General features: G+C 38.2%; 1 pseudogene; it reads left to right on the top strand.

Annotated features, from left to right (window-relative positions):
* The first annotated feature begins 1,808 nt into the window (after nt 1-1,808).
* Nucleotides 1,809-17,643, top strand: LOC122025104 (annotated as a pseudogene).
* Nucleotides 17,644-18,926: the final 1,283 nt, after the last annotated feature.

The following is an 18,926-nucleotide window of genomic DNA, read 5'->3' as shown; positions in this document are numbered from 1 at the left end:
GCAAAAGATCTAGATTATCGAAAAAGTACATCTAGGTACATTTTCATGTTGGGGACAAGAGTTGTTTCATGGTCTTCGAAAAAATAATCAATTGTTAGATTATTATCCACGGAAGCTGAGTTTGTTGCTGCAACATCTTGTGCTTGTCAAACTATTTTGCTAAAGAAGATTCTTACAAAAATCCAGTGTTACATGGTCAAAGTAAATGCATATGTGAGGTATCATTTCTTGAGAAATCTCACAAATAATAAAGTCATTGATCTTGTTTACTACAGAAGTGAGGATCAAATTGTTGATATCCTAACCAAGCCTTTCAAATTTTATGCATTCTAAAAGCTCAGAAAGTTAGTTGGTGTTTTTATATGGAGTTTAAAAGTTTAACTCTTTTTAAACTGATTATTACATTTGGAATATCAATTTAAGAAAGAGATTGTTGATAAAATTAGTATATTAGTGGGTTGATTAGAAATTGAGTTAGTGGGGGAGAAATAATAGGATAATGATTATTATGTGATATTAGTGTTAGTGGAGAAAAAAATAATAAGATAATCATTGTAATATAATGTTAATGGTTAACGTTGATGTTTTATAGCACCCACAATGGGGTGTTAAATGAGTGTTATAATACCCATTTAACACCCCCTCTCAATTGTGAGTGGGCATTATAATGCCCACTCACAAGAGAAAGGAGAGAGGCTGTTCAAAGGTTTGAACACCCTCTTTCTTAATTTTTTAATATTTTTTTTCTTTTTTAAATTATAAAATTTTTAATATTATTTAAAAAACTAATAAAAGGGATGAATAAGTGGATGGTGGGATCCATATTAATGATAAAAAGGATGTGAGTAAAAGAGATATATTGTTATAATGAATATGTGGTAGTGGACCCCATATCTTTTGATGAGGTAATGAATATTATAACGTATTAGCGTTGCGGATGTTCTTAGTGGAGTTAGTGAGTTTTTGAGTATGCGTTATGTATTCGTGTCTATAAATATGATGTTTAATTATTAATGAAATAGCGTGTGAAAATTTATTTTTATCCACTTGTGTCCTCTACTGTTTTATTATTTTTTTCTCATCAGCAACTCGTGCTCACGAGCAGGGTCGGACGAGCTGGTGGGGTAGAGCCCTCCGCAAACCCCTAAAAGTGCACCTCAGTTGCCTCTCCTCTTTGTTCTGCCGGTTCACTTCTCCTACCTCCCTGTCCTTCCCTCTCCTCCTCTGTCTTTGATCTGTTGCTTTGCAGTTATGAAACTATGAAATTGACCAGATTCATGGATTCCTGCTTTCCCCTCCATGTTTGATTTTATCTGTGGATATGGACCATACGGTGAGTGTTCACGGTAGTTTTGTACGATGTTTCTAAGTTTTTCCTTTTTTGAGGTTTAGATATGAGCTTCTATTGAAATTTCTAGCTTTAATCAATTGTTTGTCTTCTGTGCTTAGTTTGTTACTTGTGCAAACTGCAACCTTTCGCTTCACTTAGTTATACTTTGATAAATTTGAAAGGTTTTTCTAAGATTTTATGTTCCCTTGCTCATCAAAGATGCTTAATCATGCAATGTTCTTTTCCTGCAACATATTTTCTTCACTCAGATTTATATACTTGTATAAGTGACGCATGGTGGAGTCATAATATTCCAACTATACTATCATTGAATTGGAAGGTTCTTCTCACATTTTTCTGCTCCCTTGTTATGAATATTTTAAAATACTATAGAAGAATGTGAAATCTCAACCATTTCCTCCTTCGGATGTTTCTGGTCATCGGGGCAAGTTCAGGGAAATTGAAATAAATATTATCAATGTCATGCAAGTATATTTACTTGTATGTTGTAGCTGAAGAATTGCCATTTGAATTAATATTTGGAAGTTTTTCTACTGTTTTTGTTGTTATTTTCTTGAGCTGCAGTCGGTGTCCATCTACAAAATGGGCTAAAAAATCGGATACGATTTATTTTTCAATTGAACTGCCAGATGCAAAAGATGTTATGCTCACATTGTAGCGAGAAGGTCGTCTCTATTTCGGTACAAACAGTGGAGCAGAGAACATAATCTGTTTGATTACACTCAACTCCACTTTTCGACTTCCTAGATTGACATGAACTACTGCAAGAGAGTAAAATTGTCATTGGCCTGAGGATTGTTAGACGGAGGTCGATGGAGATAACGTTAGTATTGACGGAGAAGTGACTTTGATGCATCCAGTATATGCACATCCGAAAAGTCAACCCTATGTGAAACTCCTTGATCTATAGTATGAGGACTAGTAGTACCTGAACTCTACACACATTCAGACAAAAACTCGGAACGTTAGAAACTAGAAACAAGGGAAAAACTCCACGGCGGAAGCCCTCCGACGCTCAAGTCAGATCATTTTCCCCCAGAAGAATAGTGTACGATGGAAAAAGAACGGTTGAAGACGAGTGTCTATGTGCGCATACCTGGCTAAGAAAAAGGACCTCCCTTTTTATATGACACTGCGTACCTTCAGAGCCTGCCTATTATCAAAGAATGTTGAATGTCAGGGTCTGTCGAGTTAGAGAGGATGTACAGTGACCTTCTATTGGTGGAAGGAAAGTTCCATTCGCAGATGATAGCAGACCATTGGAATATTCCCTGACATATGACAGTTATTTTTTGATAGGAGATTACGATTCTCTGACATTGTTGTCGCTTAGCGCTTTCCGTTCAACCCGAGTTTAGCTACAGACAGCTCAGGAAAACCGTTCAGATGTACCACTCGGCTTGAGTCTTGATGAGGAGAATGAGCTGTGACAAGTGACCCATCTTTCACGTCTTGATCGCTAAAGGGCCAGTCGGGAGTTGTCTTAATGAAAGTACCAGGCTTGGCTACACAGACCGAGCTAGGGAAGTCCGATCAGTCGGGGGCAGGTCAGGAACTAGTACGAGCTCTATCTTATGTCTCAGATTTGGGGGGCATGCCCTGACTGTGACCGTCCAAGAAATATACGGTTGATAACGTGAGGCAGTCCAACTCTCTTTTTTTTCTGACTGCTGATTGTCACGTCTCCTTGACTTTTGACTATTCCGACCCCTCGACTATTGACATCCACGTCGTTTTGATCTTTGATTGTCATATCCCCTTGACTATTAACCGTTATGTTCCCTTAACTTTTGACTATTTAATTTTATCGGACCCCATTTTTATATACAGTGTCAAGGACCATATGATACCTCTTCAAGAAAGCCGAGAAGAAATGGTGGAGCAGGTTTTTAAAGGAGGAAGGGAAGCCTCCTTTCTATCTGAAAGTTGATTGGGACAAATGGATTGATGAAGATAATGAGAAGGAAAACAAATGTAATCACTCCTACTTTTGTTATTGTTGTTACCGTACACTGCACTAGTAATGATCTGTATTTTATTTTTAGAATTTCACTTCTTGTTTTGTTAATGTTTGTTTGAGCAATTGGAGGCATGAATTTTGATGGCATGAATTTTGATGACACGGACTTCTCGGTAGGTCAACTTACCTAAACATGGAGGGAATGTTGGTCATATTCTTTGTGGATTCTCATCTTTGTTTCAATATTTTTACAGAACTTGAATAGGTGGTGCTGATGAGATGGGCTTGATGATGAGGATGATGATTATTTGTTGGTTGATACTGCTGATAAAGATGGAGGTTAGTACTTTTTCTTGGCATGCAAAGAGCAACGTTTTAGTTATTATCCTGTTACTTTGTTTATTTTTCTCCTTGAATGTTAGCATCTTTCTTTATACATGAAGCTAGTGGATGATTATTCTGAGTCCAACAAGTTTTCTAATGTTTTTCCTTCAAAACTTATCCAGCTGTTGTGATTTAAATCAAAATGAGGACATGCTATGTCAACTTATCGTTTATAGTTTTTCCTTTCGACTTTGTTTATTTTCTTGTTAAATGTTACTAGAAGCCTTGTGATTTTCTTTAAACCTCTTTGCTTCATTCTTCCTTCTCGATTTTGTCTTTTGTTGAATGAACGCTTGTAGTAATCTTGTATCATATTAGATTGGAGATTAGCAAATGTAGTAGACATCTTGTTCCGAGCCTGCCCTGTTTAAATTAAATGTCAAATGCTAGTATTTACATTATGTTTGCATGTTTCTATTTGTATTACCCTTTTGCTCGAGTCGAAGCTAAAGCTAAATCAATTTACTCCTTTTCAAAATCTATCATTCTAATTTTAGCACTTCAATAAACTTATTATTCTCTTGTTAGTTAAAATTAAGTTATTAACATTGTACATTTTATATTTCAATTTGCAACATCAATTAAGAATCAATATTATAATAAATCTTAATATAATGAAGTAATACGTGAATGAAGCGAATTTGTCATGGATGATCATATAGCGATAAGAGTTCAAGAGCCAAAATTCATTTGGAGGCAAAGTGCCAAGGAACTTGAAAATTGCTTATGGAATATGTGTTAGGATGTATACTAAATGTCTAGTTTTTGGTATAAATATTTATCTAGAAATAAGAATCACATTGGTCAAATGTCTACATTTATGATAAATGTAGTTGTTCAATTAATTTATATTGTAGATAACATGGTGTGTGGTGTCACACACAGAGGATCATGTTATCAGTACCTTATAAATTATAAACAGTAGCTCACGACCAAAATGGAAAGGAACAAACCATTGGAAGGTCGTAGTGTAATTAGGTATTAGTTTATCTTAACTATATAATTACACTAGTACACTTAGAGTATATTGAGTAGGACCATTAGAGGTCGTTTCTTTTATACTGACTTTATAAAGGAACAAAGACCTCAGTTATTATGGAACTGTGTGCTCTTAATCCTAATATAATAACAAGCGCATATATTTGATATTTATTTCTTTAATTTATCAATGAGTGAGATTTAGTTCGATAAATCAATAAGCCTGATAAGTTGGGAAATGATATCACTTATAGTGTGTGTTGTTGATTATAGAAGGAAACTGTGTCCTAGTAATCTAGGTTGAGAATGTCCCCAAGAGGAGCTCATAAGGATTGTCATGTTAAACCCTGCAGGTGGACTTAATCCGACATGACGATAAGGTTGAGTGTTACTATTTTTGGACTAAGATATTAATTAAATGAGTTGTCAGTAACTCACTTAATTAGTGGACATTCGACATCTTAAACACAGGGAGACTAACACACTCATAATAAGAAGGAGCCTAAAATGTAATTTGGGATTGGTGCGGTAGTTCAATAATAGTTCTTTAGTGGAATGAATTATTATTGATGAAATTAAGTTGTGTGTTCGGGGCGAACACGGGAAGCTTAATTTCATCGGGAGACCAAAACCAATTCCTCCTCTCGGTCCCTATCGTAGCCTCTTGTATATAGAGATTTATACCCACCACATACCCACTTTCTTACCCATCCAATGGGGCCGGCCAAGCTAGCTTGGAACCCAAGCTAGGGTCGGCCAAGACCAAATGGATGAGCTAAGTTGGTGGCCGGCCAAAGCTTGGGTCCCAAGCTTAGGTGGCCGGCCACTAGAATATTAAAAAGGAGTTTTATTAAAATTATTTCTTATGTGGATATCATGATTTTAAAAGAGAGTTTAAAAATTAAAATTTCCTTTTATAGCTTTCTACAAAAGATTAAGAGAAGAGATTAATCTCTTTCCTTATTTGTAGATTAAAAGGATGGTTTTAATTTTTGGTAAAAACTTTCCTTATTTGTAAATCATCTACATGTTTAAAAAAAGAGAGTTTAAAATTTGAAATCTTTCCTTATTTGTTGATTAAAAGGTGGATTTTAAATTTTAAGAAAACTTTCCTTTTTAACCATGTTCATGATTTAAAAGAGAGTTTAAAAATTAAATATTCTCTTTTATAAATTTCTACAAGAGATTAAGAAAAGATTTGATATCTTTCCTTATTTGTAGAGTAAAAGAGATTTTAATTTTTAGAGATAACTTTCTTTTTATCCACATGTTTAAAAGAAAGATTTTAATTTATTAAATTTTCTTTTTATAAACCAATCATGAAGGGATAAAAATTATTTATAAATTTCCGGAAACAAATTAGGAAGTTTTAATTCTTGTTTAATTAAAACTCTCCTTGATTTGGGGAAATAAGTGGTCGGCCATGTTATAATGAAAAGATTTTTTTTTTAATTAAATAAATTTTTTCTTTTCATGGCAAAAGAATTAAGGAAGTTTTTATTTAAATTTCCTTATTTGCCAAGATCAAGGATTATAAAAGAGGGGGTAGAGGAGGCTTTATGGTGAACAACTCTATTATTCTTTTCCTCCCTCTCTTACTTAGTGGCCAGCCTCTTCCTCTTCTCTCTTCTCCTTCTTGTGGCCGAACCATCTTGTTCTCTTGGAGTCCTTGTGGTGGCCGGATCTAGCTTGGAGAAAAGGAGAGAAAGGAGGCTTCGCTCTTGCATCCCTTGGAGCTTGATGGTGGTGGCCGAATCTCATCCTTTCTTGGAGTCATGTGGTGGCCGAACCTTGCAAAGAAGAAGAAGGTGCCTTGGTGGTTCTCGTCTCGGAAGATCGTTGCCCACACAACGTCCGGGATTAGAAGAGGAATACGGTAGAAGATCAAGAGGTCATTATCTACTAAGTAAGGTATAACTAATATAGTTTTCCGCATCATGTTAGTTTTATCTCCATGTAGAAATACCAAATACAAGAGGCATGCGATTCTAGTATTTCGAATTAGTTTTCGATGTTGTGTTCTTTTATTTTTCTTTTCCTTGTGATTTGATTGTTCCTTTTGGTTGACCTAAAGTTATTTAAGGAAATTAAATATTAGCTTTCCTTAAAAGTCTTTGTCTAGGCGGTGGTGGTTGTTCCCATATCCAAGAAAGACATGTGCCTCGCCATGCAGTCCTGGAAGCCAATTTTGGAAATTAATATTTAATGGAATTAATAACCTAGGTGATTTGGATCGAATGTGTTAAGTTCCTCAGGAGATCCAAGTCTAAACCTAAAAGAACAAATAAATTAAACTTAGGATCAAACGTGTTAAGTTCCGCAGGCGATCCAAGTTTAATTTAAAAGAACACATGGTAGCTAGGAAAAGGTTCAGACCTTTGTACATGTTGGTCCCTTTGGAGGCCGGCAAGAGGAGAGGGGTGAATTGCCCTACAAAATTAAACTCGAACCTTTCTCGGATTTCAACTATATAACATAAACACTTGTAATAAAAAGTAGAGACTAAGTAAAGAAATCATACACCAGAGATTTACTTGGTTTGCAATCAGAGGATTGCTAATCCAAGGAAAGTAAGCGCACTATGATCTCCTCTAGGCGGAGAAGCCTCTTTACAACGTTGACAACACAAATGAAAAGAACACAACTGAAAGCACAGAAAGAATTGATTACAAGTGAGTTAAACTGAATGTGCAGACCAGTACTATATTTATAGTACTGGTCCGGGCGCCTGGAAGGAGTTCCGGGCGCCCTGGAGGGGATAAAATTCTATCCCCAACGATCAGATCGCGTTTGACGCGATCCTGGTCAAAAGTCAGCTCCGGACCCTCAATAGTGCCCGGGGCGCCCGGAATGATTCCGGGCGCCCGGACCCCTTAAGTCAACTTTGTTGACTTTTTGTGGTCCGATTCTACTACTCCGGTTTAGCTCGTTTCGGTCCGGGTCTGTTCGCTCCGGCTCCGTTAGCTTGGGTGATCTCGGCCTTCCGGAATAGGGCTCACCCGAACCCATGTTCCGGCCTTCTCCTCGAGCAGCCTTCCTTCCCGGTTTCTCGTCCCTCGAGCGCCGCACACGCTCTTCTCGTCCACCGGTGTACTCTTCCGCGGACACCTCGTCCATCAGACGCACCGAGCCCGTCGGCTCTCTCCCGTGCCGTCCTTCTCGCTAGCCGCGTCTTCCGCTTGACTTCCTGTGTTTCTAAGCTCCTGCACACTTAGACACAAGGGTTAAACAAACGCAGGACCTAACTTAGCTTGTTTGATCACATCAAAACACCTTGGGGTTCCAACAATCTCCCCCTTTTTGATGTGAGCAACCCAAGTTAAGTTAGGGTAACCATATGCAATAAAAACGATTTATTTTCCAATAAGTCCAAATATTTTTCAATTGAAAAATTATAGTATCTCCCCCTAGACTTAACATACTTCTCCCCCTTTGATCACATAAAAATTGGGGCATAACAAGTCTAAGGTAAATTTAAACATTTAAACAAGTCTAAGGTAAATTCAGATAAAAACAGTCACAAGTGTTTATAAAAAAAATTAAACACTTTAAATTTAAGTCAATTTTTAAAAAAAAATGATAAGGCAAAAAAAAAATTCTAAGATAACTAAAAAAAATTTCTAAGTCAATTTTCATAAAAATTTCTAAGATAGTTAATATTAATTTCTAAGGCAATGTTTCAAAAGAGAATATCTAGTTTTAAAAAAATTCTAAGTCAATATACAGAAAATTTTTTAAGTTATTTTTCATAAAAGATTTCTAAGGCAATTTTCAAAAAAAAAAATGTCTAAGACAATATTCATAGAAAAATTCCTAAGTTAAAAAATATCTAAGTCAATAATTTTCAGAAATTTTCTAAGTCAATTAAAAAAAATATTTTCCATTTTTTTTTTATTTATAAATTAATTTTAAATATTTTCTAACACAATTGAATAACTCTTTTAAAGCATTAGATAAATTAAATTAATGCTTTTTCAGTTAGTCAATTAAACTTTTCATTTCGATACTTGGCTTCCAGGTCGTGGCGAGGCACTAGGCCTTCTTGGTTATTGGAGCAACAACCACTTCCTTAGACAAAGCCTCATAATGAAATTAGTCGTTTAATTTCCTTGCTGAAAATGCTAAGTCTAATTTTAGATTAAACAGGTTTTTGGAACCCAGTAGAGATTCCTACCTACAGGGTTAACCAAGTATTTCCTAGGTACATAGATTTTTGATATATTTCTAATTTGACTTTGATGAAATCTATAATACCAATTTAAACCTCTATAATTTCTAAAAGTAGAAATATTTGAACTTTTATATTTTTTCAATCTTTCTATTTCTTCTTTTAGTTTTTCATTTTCAATTTTCAATTTATCAAAATCCTCTATAAGACATGATTTTGCTAAAATTCTTTTTGTTTCCAAAATTTCATTTTTTAATTTGATATTTTCATTTTCTAATTTATACATGGATTTCGTCATTGCCTTAATGCCAGAATAAAGTTGATCAGGGGGTAAGAGGCATACCTCACTTACCATATCGGACTTGAAACCTGAATCTCCCCCTGCTTCACTGCTTTCATCCGAGGTCGCTCCCCCTTCATCGATGCTAGGTTCTGATGTACTTTGTCTATCGTAGCTTGCTATTAGTGCTATTCCGGCATATTCTTGAGCTTCTGATTCGGATGAAGAAGTGTCGTCCCAAGTTGCTTTTAGGTTGTGTTTCTTGGGAGACTTCCTTTTGGCCTTCTTGAGTTCTGGGCAGTCTTCTCTTAGGTGTCCCTCCTTCTGACACTGGTAGCACCGCACCTTTCTTCCACCTTTTTGATTCCTTTTATTCTGCATTTTAAATTTATTAGATCTAAAAAACTTTTTAAAATTTCTTACCATGTATGCTTCTTGATCGTCTTCGGAGTCTGACTCGAGTTCATCCTTCTGGGTTACGTTCAGCGCCATAGTCTGGGTTGTATCCTTTGTCGTTCCTGCATACCTGGTTTCATGCAATTCAAGAGTAGAAAACAACTCTTCTAAAGTGCTTACCTCCAGGTCTTTTGAGATGTAGTAGGCGTCGACGATTGATGTCCATTCCGGAGTTCTTGGAAACGCGTTGAGCGCGTAGCGTATAGTGTCCCGATTTGTTATCGTTTCACCGAGGTTCTCGAGACCAGTAACTAGTTCTTTTACCTTTGCGTGTAAACCAGCTACTTTCTCACCTTTCTCCAGACGGATGTTCATCAGTTTGTTGCGGAGGATTCCCTTCTAGCGAGCTTTGCTTCGGACGTGCCTTCGTGGAGTTCCAAGAACTTCTCCCAAAGTTCTTTAGCAGATAAATAGTTTCCGACGCGGTTGACCTCTTGAGGCGGTAACACGCTCAGCAGGTGATGTTCCGCACGGTTGTTTGCTACCGACTCATTCTACTCCTTCTTTGTCCAATCGCTCTCTTCTTTTTCTTTTCCATCTTTATCTATTGGAGCTACAAAACCATATTTCATAATAAATCGAATTTCAAAATCTGTTTTTAGGAATACCTCCATACGACGCTTCCAGTCTGCGAAGTTCCCCTCGAATTTTGGTGGGACGATGCTTGGTCCGGCCATCTTGTTGCTTCGATCGACGGTTAGTCCTCCTGAAGCGTGCCTTGCTCTGATACCACTTGTTGGTCCCTTTGGAGGCCGGCAAGAGGAGAGGGGTGAATTGCCCTACAAAATTAAACTCGAACCTTTCTCGGATTTCAACTATATAACATTTACACTTGTAATAAAAAGTAGAGACTAAGTAAAGAAATCATACACCAGAGATTTACTTGGTTTGCAATCAGAGGATTGCTAATCCAAGGAAAGTAAGCGCACTATGATCTCCTCTAGGCGGAGAAGCCTCTTTACAACGTTGACAGCACAAATGAAAAGAACACAACTGAAAGCACAGAAAGAATTGATTACAAGTGAGTTAAACTGAATGTGCAGACCAGTACTATTTTATAGTACTGGTCTGGGCGCCTGGAAGGAGTTCCGGACGCCCTGGAGGGGATAAAATTCTATCCCCAACGATCAGATCGTGTTTGACGCGATCCTGGTCAAAAGTCAGCTCCGGGCGCCCGGACCCTCAATAGTGTCCGGGGCGCCCGGAATGATTCCGGGCGCCCGGACCCCTTAAGTCAACTTTGTTGACTTTTTGTGGTCCGATTCTACTACTCCGGTTTAGCTCGTTTCGGTCCGGGTCTGTTCGCTCCGGTTCCGTTAGCTTGGGTGATCTCGGCCTTCCAGAATAGGGCTCACCCGAACCCATGTTCCGGCCTTCTCCTCGAGCAGCCTTCCTTCCCGGTTTCTCGTCCCTCGAGCGCCGCGCACGCTCTTCTCGTCCACCGGTGTACTCTTCCGCGGACACCTCGTCCCTCAGACGCACCGAGCCCGTCGGCTCTCTCCCGTGTCGTCCTTCTCGCTAGCCGCGTCTTCCGCTCGACTTCCTGTGTTCCTAAGCTCCTGCACACTTAGACACAAGGGTTAAACAAACGCAGGACCTAACTTAGCTTGTTTGATCACATCAAAACACCTTGGGGTTCCAACAGTATAAAATTTTTGTGCAGTGGAACCATTAAGTTTTCCGAGTAGCAACCGACAATATGGATTGTACTTCTCTGTTGCTGCTAGGGTACCTGAAACTAAGAAAGTGACAATTTCTAGTATGTGCCTTGTTAGTGATGCAAGTTATGGTAGAGAACATGCATGGCGGATGATGCCAATGCAGGCTGATAGAAAATTAATACTTGGGATCGGTTGAAAAAGGAAATGAATGATCAATTCCTTTTGGTACACTTCATGGATTGCACGAGAAAGGCTGAAATATCTTAAACAGAATGATTTTGTGAGAGACTATGCCAAATAATTTAGTTCTTTGATATTGGATATTTAAAATATGTATGAGGAGGGCAAGTTGTATAATTTCTTATATGTGTTACAACGTTGGGCACATATAGAACTTTGAAGACAAAATGTGAAGGACTTGCTAGTGTAATTGTTGCTGCTAATGCCTTAGTTGACCTTATGAACAGAGACAATTTGAATACTTCTTCATCTTTCAAACCCAAGGACATCCGAAAGGATAATAAAGGAGAGTACAAGAAAGATGGCAAGAAGGATGGGAAAAATAAGCATATGGGAAACAACCAATGGAAAGGGAGGATTGAACTTCCTGCCACCCAAGGAAAGGTTAACTTGAAAAACTAGGGTTTCTTCTTGTGCAATGACCCTTATTTTGTGAAGGATTATGCCAAATGTGAGAAGTTAAATGCTCTCTTCGTGGGGGGAATGTAGAAGTCCTGGAATAGGAAGTTGCTACTCTTGTTAATCCTTTACCATTGTTAACTCCAATTGTTGATTTTAATCCTGTTGAATTACTAATCAATATGTCAAAGGACATGGTGCAGGCACCTTCTCTACTTTTACACAATTTTATAGAAATGAATGAGAAAATTGTTCATGACATGGTTGACACGGGGGGTCACTTATACCTTTGTGTTTGCCAAGAAAATGTCCAAGCTATATCAAATCGGTGAATGCAAAGGTGCGAACTATTGTAGGTATGATTTATAATATTCTTATAATTGTTAGAACTTGGGTTGAAAAGGAAAATATGATAGTGATTCCATTTGAGGATCTTCAATTAATTATTGGTATTGATTTCTTATGAAAGATAAAAATAGTACACATGACTCATTAGGACGGAGTAATGGTGATACAGGAGTCAAATCCTTGCTTTGTTCGCTATGTTCACCCTTATGGCAAGGGCCAGAACAAGGGAAAGACAGATATCATATCTACAATGTCACTTAAGAAAGGCTTGAAGTGACATCAAATCTAGTAAGAATGTTGAGTTGTCTGATTGTATTAAGGATATTACAAAATTTGATGATGTGATGCTGCCGAAATTGCCAAAATATTTGCCACAAATGAGAAATATCGACCACAAAATCGAGTTGATCCCTCGTGTTGTCCCTCCCACAAGGCCCCCATATCGTATGTCTCCACTTGAACTTGCTGAATTGCGAAAACAATTGAATGAATTGTTGGAGGCAAGATATATATGACTCTCCAAGGCTCCATTTGGTGCACCGGTGTTGTTCCAGAAAAACAAGATGGTTCCTTGAGGATATGTGTGGATTATAGGTCCCTGAACAAGGTCACAGTGGAGAACAAGTACCCAATTTCTTTGGTGCGAGATCTATTGGATAGATTGAGTAAGACATCATGGTTCAAGCTTACTTGAGATAAGACTATTGGCAAGTCAGAGTTGCAGAAGGGGATGAGGCCAAAACAACTTGCGTGACTTGTTATGGTTCCTACGAGTTTCTTGTCATGCCAATTGGCTTGACAAATGCCTCTACTACCTTTTGCAATTTGATGAATTAGGAGTTGTATGATTTCCTTGACAATTTTGTTATACTTTATTTGGATGATATTGTAATCTATAGCAAGTCACTAGATGAGCACTTGGAGATGGTGCTGGTTTGGCTAAGGGAGTATCAACTCTATGTGAAGATGGAAAAATGTGAGTTTGTTAGGTGTTGTTATTGTTGTTGGATCCAGGCATGTGAGAGGTAAAAGAGGGGGGGGGGGGGTAAATCACATGTATTTTTAAAAACTTATTATTTTTAGAAACTTAAAAGAGAGTACAAAGTGCAACGGAAATAAAAGAAGACAAAAATGAAAAACAAACAAGACTCGGTCGGTTTACTTGGTTCGAAGCCTTTATCGACTCCTATTCCAAGATGTAAGTACCCCGAGTAAGTTTTAATATGATCAACCTGGTTAAGTTAGGTTCTGTGGTGTTTTGATCCTTGTGTCTAAGTGTGCAGGAACTTAGGAATATAAAAATTTGAGTCGAAGATGCAGCGGGCGAGAATGATGACACGGGAATCGAGTCGATGGGCTTGGTGCATTCGAGGGACTAGAAGCTACAGAATAGTACACTGGTGGAGCGAGAAGGATGCGCGCGGTGCTTTCGAGGGACGAGAAGCCGGTGTGAAAAATTGCTCTAGAAGAAAGCCAGAGTTGAGTTCAGGCGAGCTCAACTTTAGAAGATCGGAGGATCACTCAAGCGACCGAAGAAGGCGCTTGACAATCAGTGTGTGGCCGACTGACGGATCAATTGGTCAGGTTGCCCTGACTGTCTGAGCGCCCGGACCACTTTGGTGCCCAACAGGCGCCTCATCAGAGTGGATCAACTTTGGGTCCATGTCAGCAGTGGTTTGGGCGCCCGGAGATGATCCGGGCGCCTAGGGAAGGATAAATGGGTATCCCTTTACCGTTGTGAAGTAGATTGAGATAGACAGCTAGGCAACCAGTTGGAGGTGCTCGGATCGGGTTCGAGTGCCCGAATCGGGTTTGGGTGCCCGGATCATGCCACATCATCAAACAATCACTTTAAACAATGAGCTTATAAAAGGAGCCCTGGTGCTCGAGATTGAATACAACACTTTTGTACTTCGAATTCTTTACTTTTCTTTCAATTTTTGTGCTTTCAACGTCTTGTACGAGGCTTCTCTGCCTTTGACTTGTATCAACGAAGGAGACTACTAGTTGAGCTTCATCTGCCTTGGATTAGCAACTTCCCCGGTTGCAAACCAAGTAAACTCTTTTGTCTCGTACTCTCTTTATGCTATTTAGTCTTGCTTTTTAAAGTGTTTGTCTTACTTAAGTCAAAAGTTTTGAAAAAGGGCATTTTTGTCTTTTCAGGGTAATTCATCCTCTCTTGTCAGTTGCACAGGATCTACACAAGATCCAGGTCCCTCGGACCTATTGATAGATAATCCACTATAAGTATCTTCTAGAATCACAGGAAGAGGGAATCAAATACAAAAATAACAATGGAGAAGTGTAACAATCCTACACTTCCCTTTATGCAGTAATTAAAAACTTAATTAAAAATTTGGTTACCCAACATGTGAAGAATATCAGATTAAACTTGATATTAGATGGCTTCTCAGTAGTAGTAGGACATAGCTGCATGGCAGCACAAAGGAAGGACGAAGTTGAAGCAGCCGGAAACTCAAAGAATTGCGTATAGAAGTTGTATTTCAGTTGTCTTGAATGATTGGTCGAACCTTCCTTTTATAGGATTTGAGGGAGCCTCCAATCCTCGTCCGAGGCACCTCCAAGTGTAAAGGTTATCCCTTGAGCTTTAGATTCGATAAGCTCCGCAATCTACAACCTTTATCTATATGAGGGCACATTCTAGACGGTTTGAGGTGCCTCTATGCTATGCTCCAGGGCACCTCCAACCACATGGGAAGAGCCTTCGAGCCTTTCTGTGCGGGTCCTCGGCCAAGGCAGCCGAGGCACCTCTAGTCAAACAGGAGGCGCCTTGGATCACTATTCACCCAAGGCTTGAAGTGCTTTTTATGGGTGCAATCAACCTAAGTTTGATCGGGTATGATTATGATTTTGATGTGTGTGTCAAAGAGTTTAAGTTAGATTTTTATATGGATTTGATATGTGTACTTGAGTCGTACAGGAGTTGGTGAACCACACATGAGAAACTTGGTGCAGCTAAGTTTGGTAAGTGCATCCTATGACTCGGGTTCTTAAGATCAGTGAAGGATGATACATCCGATGGACCACCGAATGAGGAACAAAGGAGTAGGTTGAGGAAAGCGAACTTCAAGGTAATGTGAAAGATGTCACAGAGAGGAGTCGTGGGTTTAAGTGCATCTAAGAGACGAAGGTTGAGGAAGAGGGCTTCAAAGGCGACTCCAGAGAGAATGAGTACGAGTGAATGTAATGGATTAGTCGACTAGTACTGAGGCCAGTCGACTGGTCCAAATTCAGGGGAGCACAGAATGATTCTATACCCGATGGTTGTAAAGACCAGTCAACTGGTACTTTCACCAGTCGACTGGTAGAAAGCCGTTGGCAGACTCCCGAATTCTGTAGAGTGTCGTTAGCTATGTCTAATGGTTACACTAGTCAACTGGTGCAGGAAATGAGTTGTTTTATGATTAACTCTTTCCACTCTATTTAAAGGAGCTTTGAGGGATGAAGGAAGTTACTGATTCTTGTTCAATACTCCTAAGTCATTTCCCTCAAGGTTCCAAGTCTATTCTCTTCCTCCTAAACTGAAGTCTCTATCTTGTAAAAAGGAAGAGAACTTTGCTCTACTGAGAAGGAGAAAACATTAGTCGGAGATTGTTGGGGACTAATCTACCTATGGATTGAGGGTTCGTCCACCTCAAGGACAAGTCGTGGAGTAGGAGCAAGCTATCTTCGAACCACGTTAAACAATCTTGTTAGAGTTTGCTTTCTCTTCTTACTTTGCTTTCATGATTTTCGCTACGCACTAACATCTTATAGGAAGATAAATGAATTGGGTAAACGTCTATTCAACCCCCTTCTAGCTGACCAAAGATCCTCAATAAGTAGTATCAGAGCGAGGTTGCCCTTCAACAAACTAATCGTTAAGAAGAGCATCATCATCAAAATAGCTGGTTCAAGCATTCATCCACCCAAATTCAAAGGAGACTTCTCTTGGTGGAAGAAAAGAATGAATGTATTCTTTGAAACCAACTTTGATATAATGCTAATCATGGAAAATGATTTTGAAATGCCTAGGGATCAAAATAATAAGATAATAGAGAAAATAAGATGGAGCAAGAAGCAAAGGGAAGAACATTTAGTAAAATCAAGAGCAATGTATCATCTTCTAAATGTGCTTCCTTAACAAGAAATCACTTGAGTTGGAAACTACACAAGTGCCAAGGACTTATAAGAAAAGTTGGTTGAGTTTCATGAAGGGACGCCGAAAGAAAAATTGGTAAGAAGAGACCTTCTCCAATTTCAACTCAACAACATCAAGCTTAAGAAAGGAGAAAAGGTATCTATTTCCATAGGCCACAACCCAATGAAAAAAGGGTTGCTGGAGACCCCGCCAAGTATAGGCCAAGATACAGTAATGAAAAATGGTTGCTGATGTCCTGCCGCCTGGTACCATGGTTTTACAACTGAGATTGATCAATCGACCATATGATGATAGATAGTTACTTTCAACGATCCTTACCTTAAAAATATTTTATGATAAAGTATGCTTATGTTTATGCTTACGTTATGCTGATGTACATGCTCATGATTATGTCCATTCCTATGCTTATGTTTATGCTTATGTTATGCTTATGGACATGCTCATACTTATATTTGCGCATATGCTTATGTTTATGCTTATATTATGCTTATGTACATGCTCATGATTATATTTGTTCATATACTTATGTTTATGCTTATGTTATACTTATGGACATGCTCATGATTATGTTTGCTCATATGCTTATGTTTAAACTTATGTTATGTTTATGTACATGCTCATGATTATGTTTGCTTATATGCTTATGTTTAAACTTATGGACATGCTGATGATTATGCTTGCTCATATGCTTATGTTATGCTTATGTACATGTTCATGATTATGTTTGCTCATATGTTTATGTTTATGCTTATGTATATGCTCATGATTATGTTTGTTCATATATTTATGTTTATGCTTATGTTATGCTTATCTACATGCTCATGATTATATTTGTTCGCATGCTTATGTTTATACTTATGTTATTCTGATGTACATGCTCATGATTATGTTTGTTCATATGCTTATATTTATGCCCGCATGCTTATGTCGATACCTATGCGTACGTTCGTGGTATGTTAGTAGAAAGGTTCCTAGTTACCTAGAATATGGTTTTCCTTAGTATACTAGATTATGGGCGCTATTGTTGCATGACATGGTTTTGAATATGCTGAGTCTCTCGACTCACAGACTTTAACATTTCTTTTTTAGACAATGGAACAAATGAGACAGGAGACATTGACTAGTGAGCTAGCTCGGAATAATGGCAGTACAACCCGAAGAGCTTCTAGTTTAATTTTCGCATTTAGCTATGTTATTTTTTAAACCGTCTATGTAATTTTATTTAAACTAAGAAACCGCTATGGAAGTATAAGCAAGTGACGTCCGCAGTTACATTTATGAATTGAAAAAAAATAAAGGAAAAACTAGGGATGTTACAAATAAGCTGGGCGAGAATATAGCGTCGAGTGAAATAACCAGTCTGAACATATGTATGAGTAAGCTTCTTGATAAACTTCTAAACGAAATAATAACCTGGGCGAAAATATAATGTCGAGCGAAATGACCCGTTTGAATATATATATAAGCTTCTTGATGAACTTTCAGATGAAATAATAAGCTGAGCGAGAATATAATACCGAGCAAAATAACCCGTCCGAACATACGTATGAGTAAGCTTCGTGATGAACTTTGAGACAAAATAATAAGCTGGGCGAGAATATAATGCAGAGTGAAATGACCCATCTGAATATATATATGAGTAAGCTTCTTGATGAACTTCCGAACGAAATAATAAGCTGGGTGAGAATATAATACTGAGCGAAATAAACCGTCCGAACATATGTATGAGTAAGCTTCTTGATGAACTTCCGGATGAAATAATAAGCTAAGCAAACCACTACACCAACCGAATGCTGAGCGAAATAAACAGGTCATATATATGTATCTTTGATGATATTTGGAATGAATATGGTTTAAAGTCGTAGTTCGACTATATGAAGTTTAAATTCGAGTTCAACTATGTAGAGTTTAAAGTTTTCGATCATTTGTTTAAAGCGACCGAGCGACTATAGAGTTTAAAGTCTCTGGTCGTCTATTTAGCGACACCGATCGACTATAAGGTTTAAAGTCTCCAATCATTTGTTTAGCGCAACCGATCAATTGTAAGGTTTAAAGTCTCCGACCGTCTATTTAGCACGACTGATCGACTGTAAGGTTTAAAGTATCCAGCTATCTGTTTATCGTGATTGGTCGACTGTCAGGTTTAAAGTCTCCGATCGTCTATTTAGTGCGATCAATCAACTGTAAGGTTTAAAGTCTCCAGCCGTCTGTTTAGCAGGACCGATAGACTGTAAGGTTTAAAGTCTTCGGTCATCTGTTTAGCGTGACCAAGGTTTAAAGCCTCCGACCGTCTGTTTAGCGTGACTGATCGACTGTAAGGTTTAAAGTCTCCGGTAGTCTATTTAGCGCGATCGATCAATTATAAGGTTTAAAGTCTCCAACCATCTGTTTAGTGTGACCGATCGACTTTAGGGTTTAAAGTCTCCGGTTGTCTGCTTAACGCAACCGATCGACTGTAAGGTTTAAAGTCTCCAACCATTTGTTTAGCAAGACCGATTGATTGTAATAATTCTGCCTGCACTTTTCATTAAATATATTG

Source organism: Zingiber officinale, chromosome 9B (assembly GCF_018446385.1).
Source record: "Zingiber officinale cultivar Zhangliang chromosome 9B, Zo_v1.1, whole genome shotgun sequence".
Taxonomy (NCBI): Eukaryota; Viridiplantae; Streptophyta; class Magnoliopsida; order Zingiberales; family Zingiberaceae; genus Zingiber; species Zingiber officinale.
This window is presented reverse-complemented; position numbering and strand designations above follow the sequence as displayed.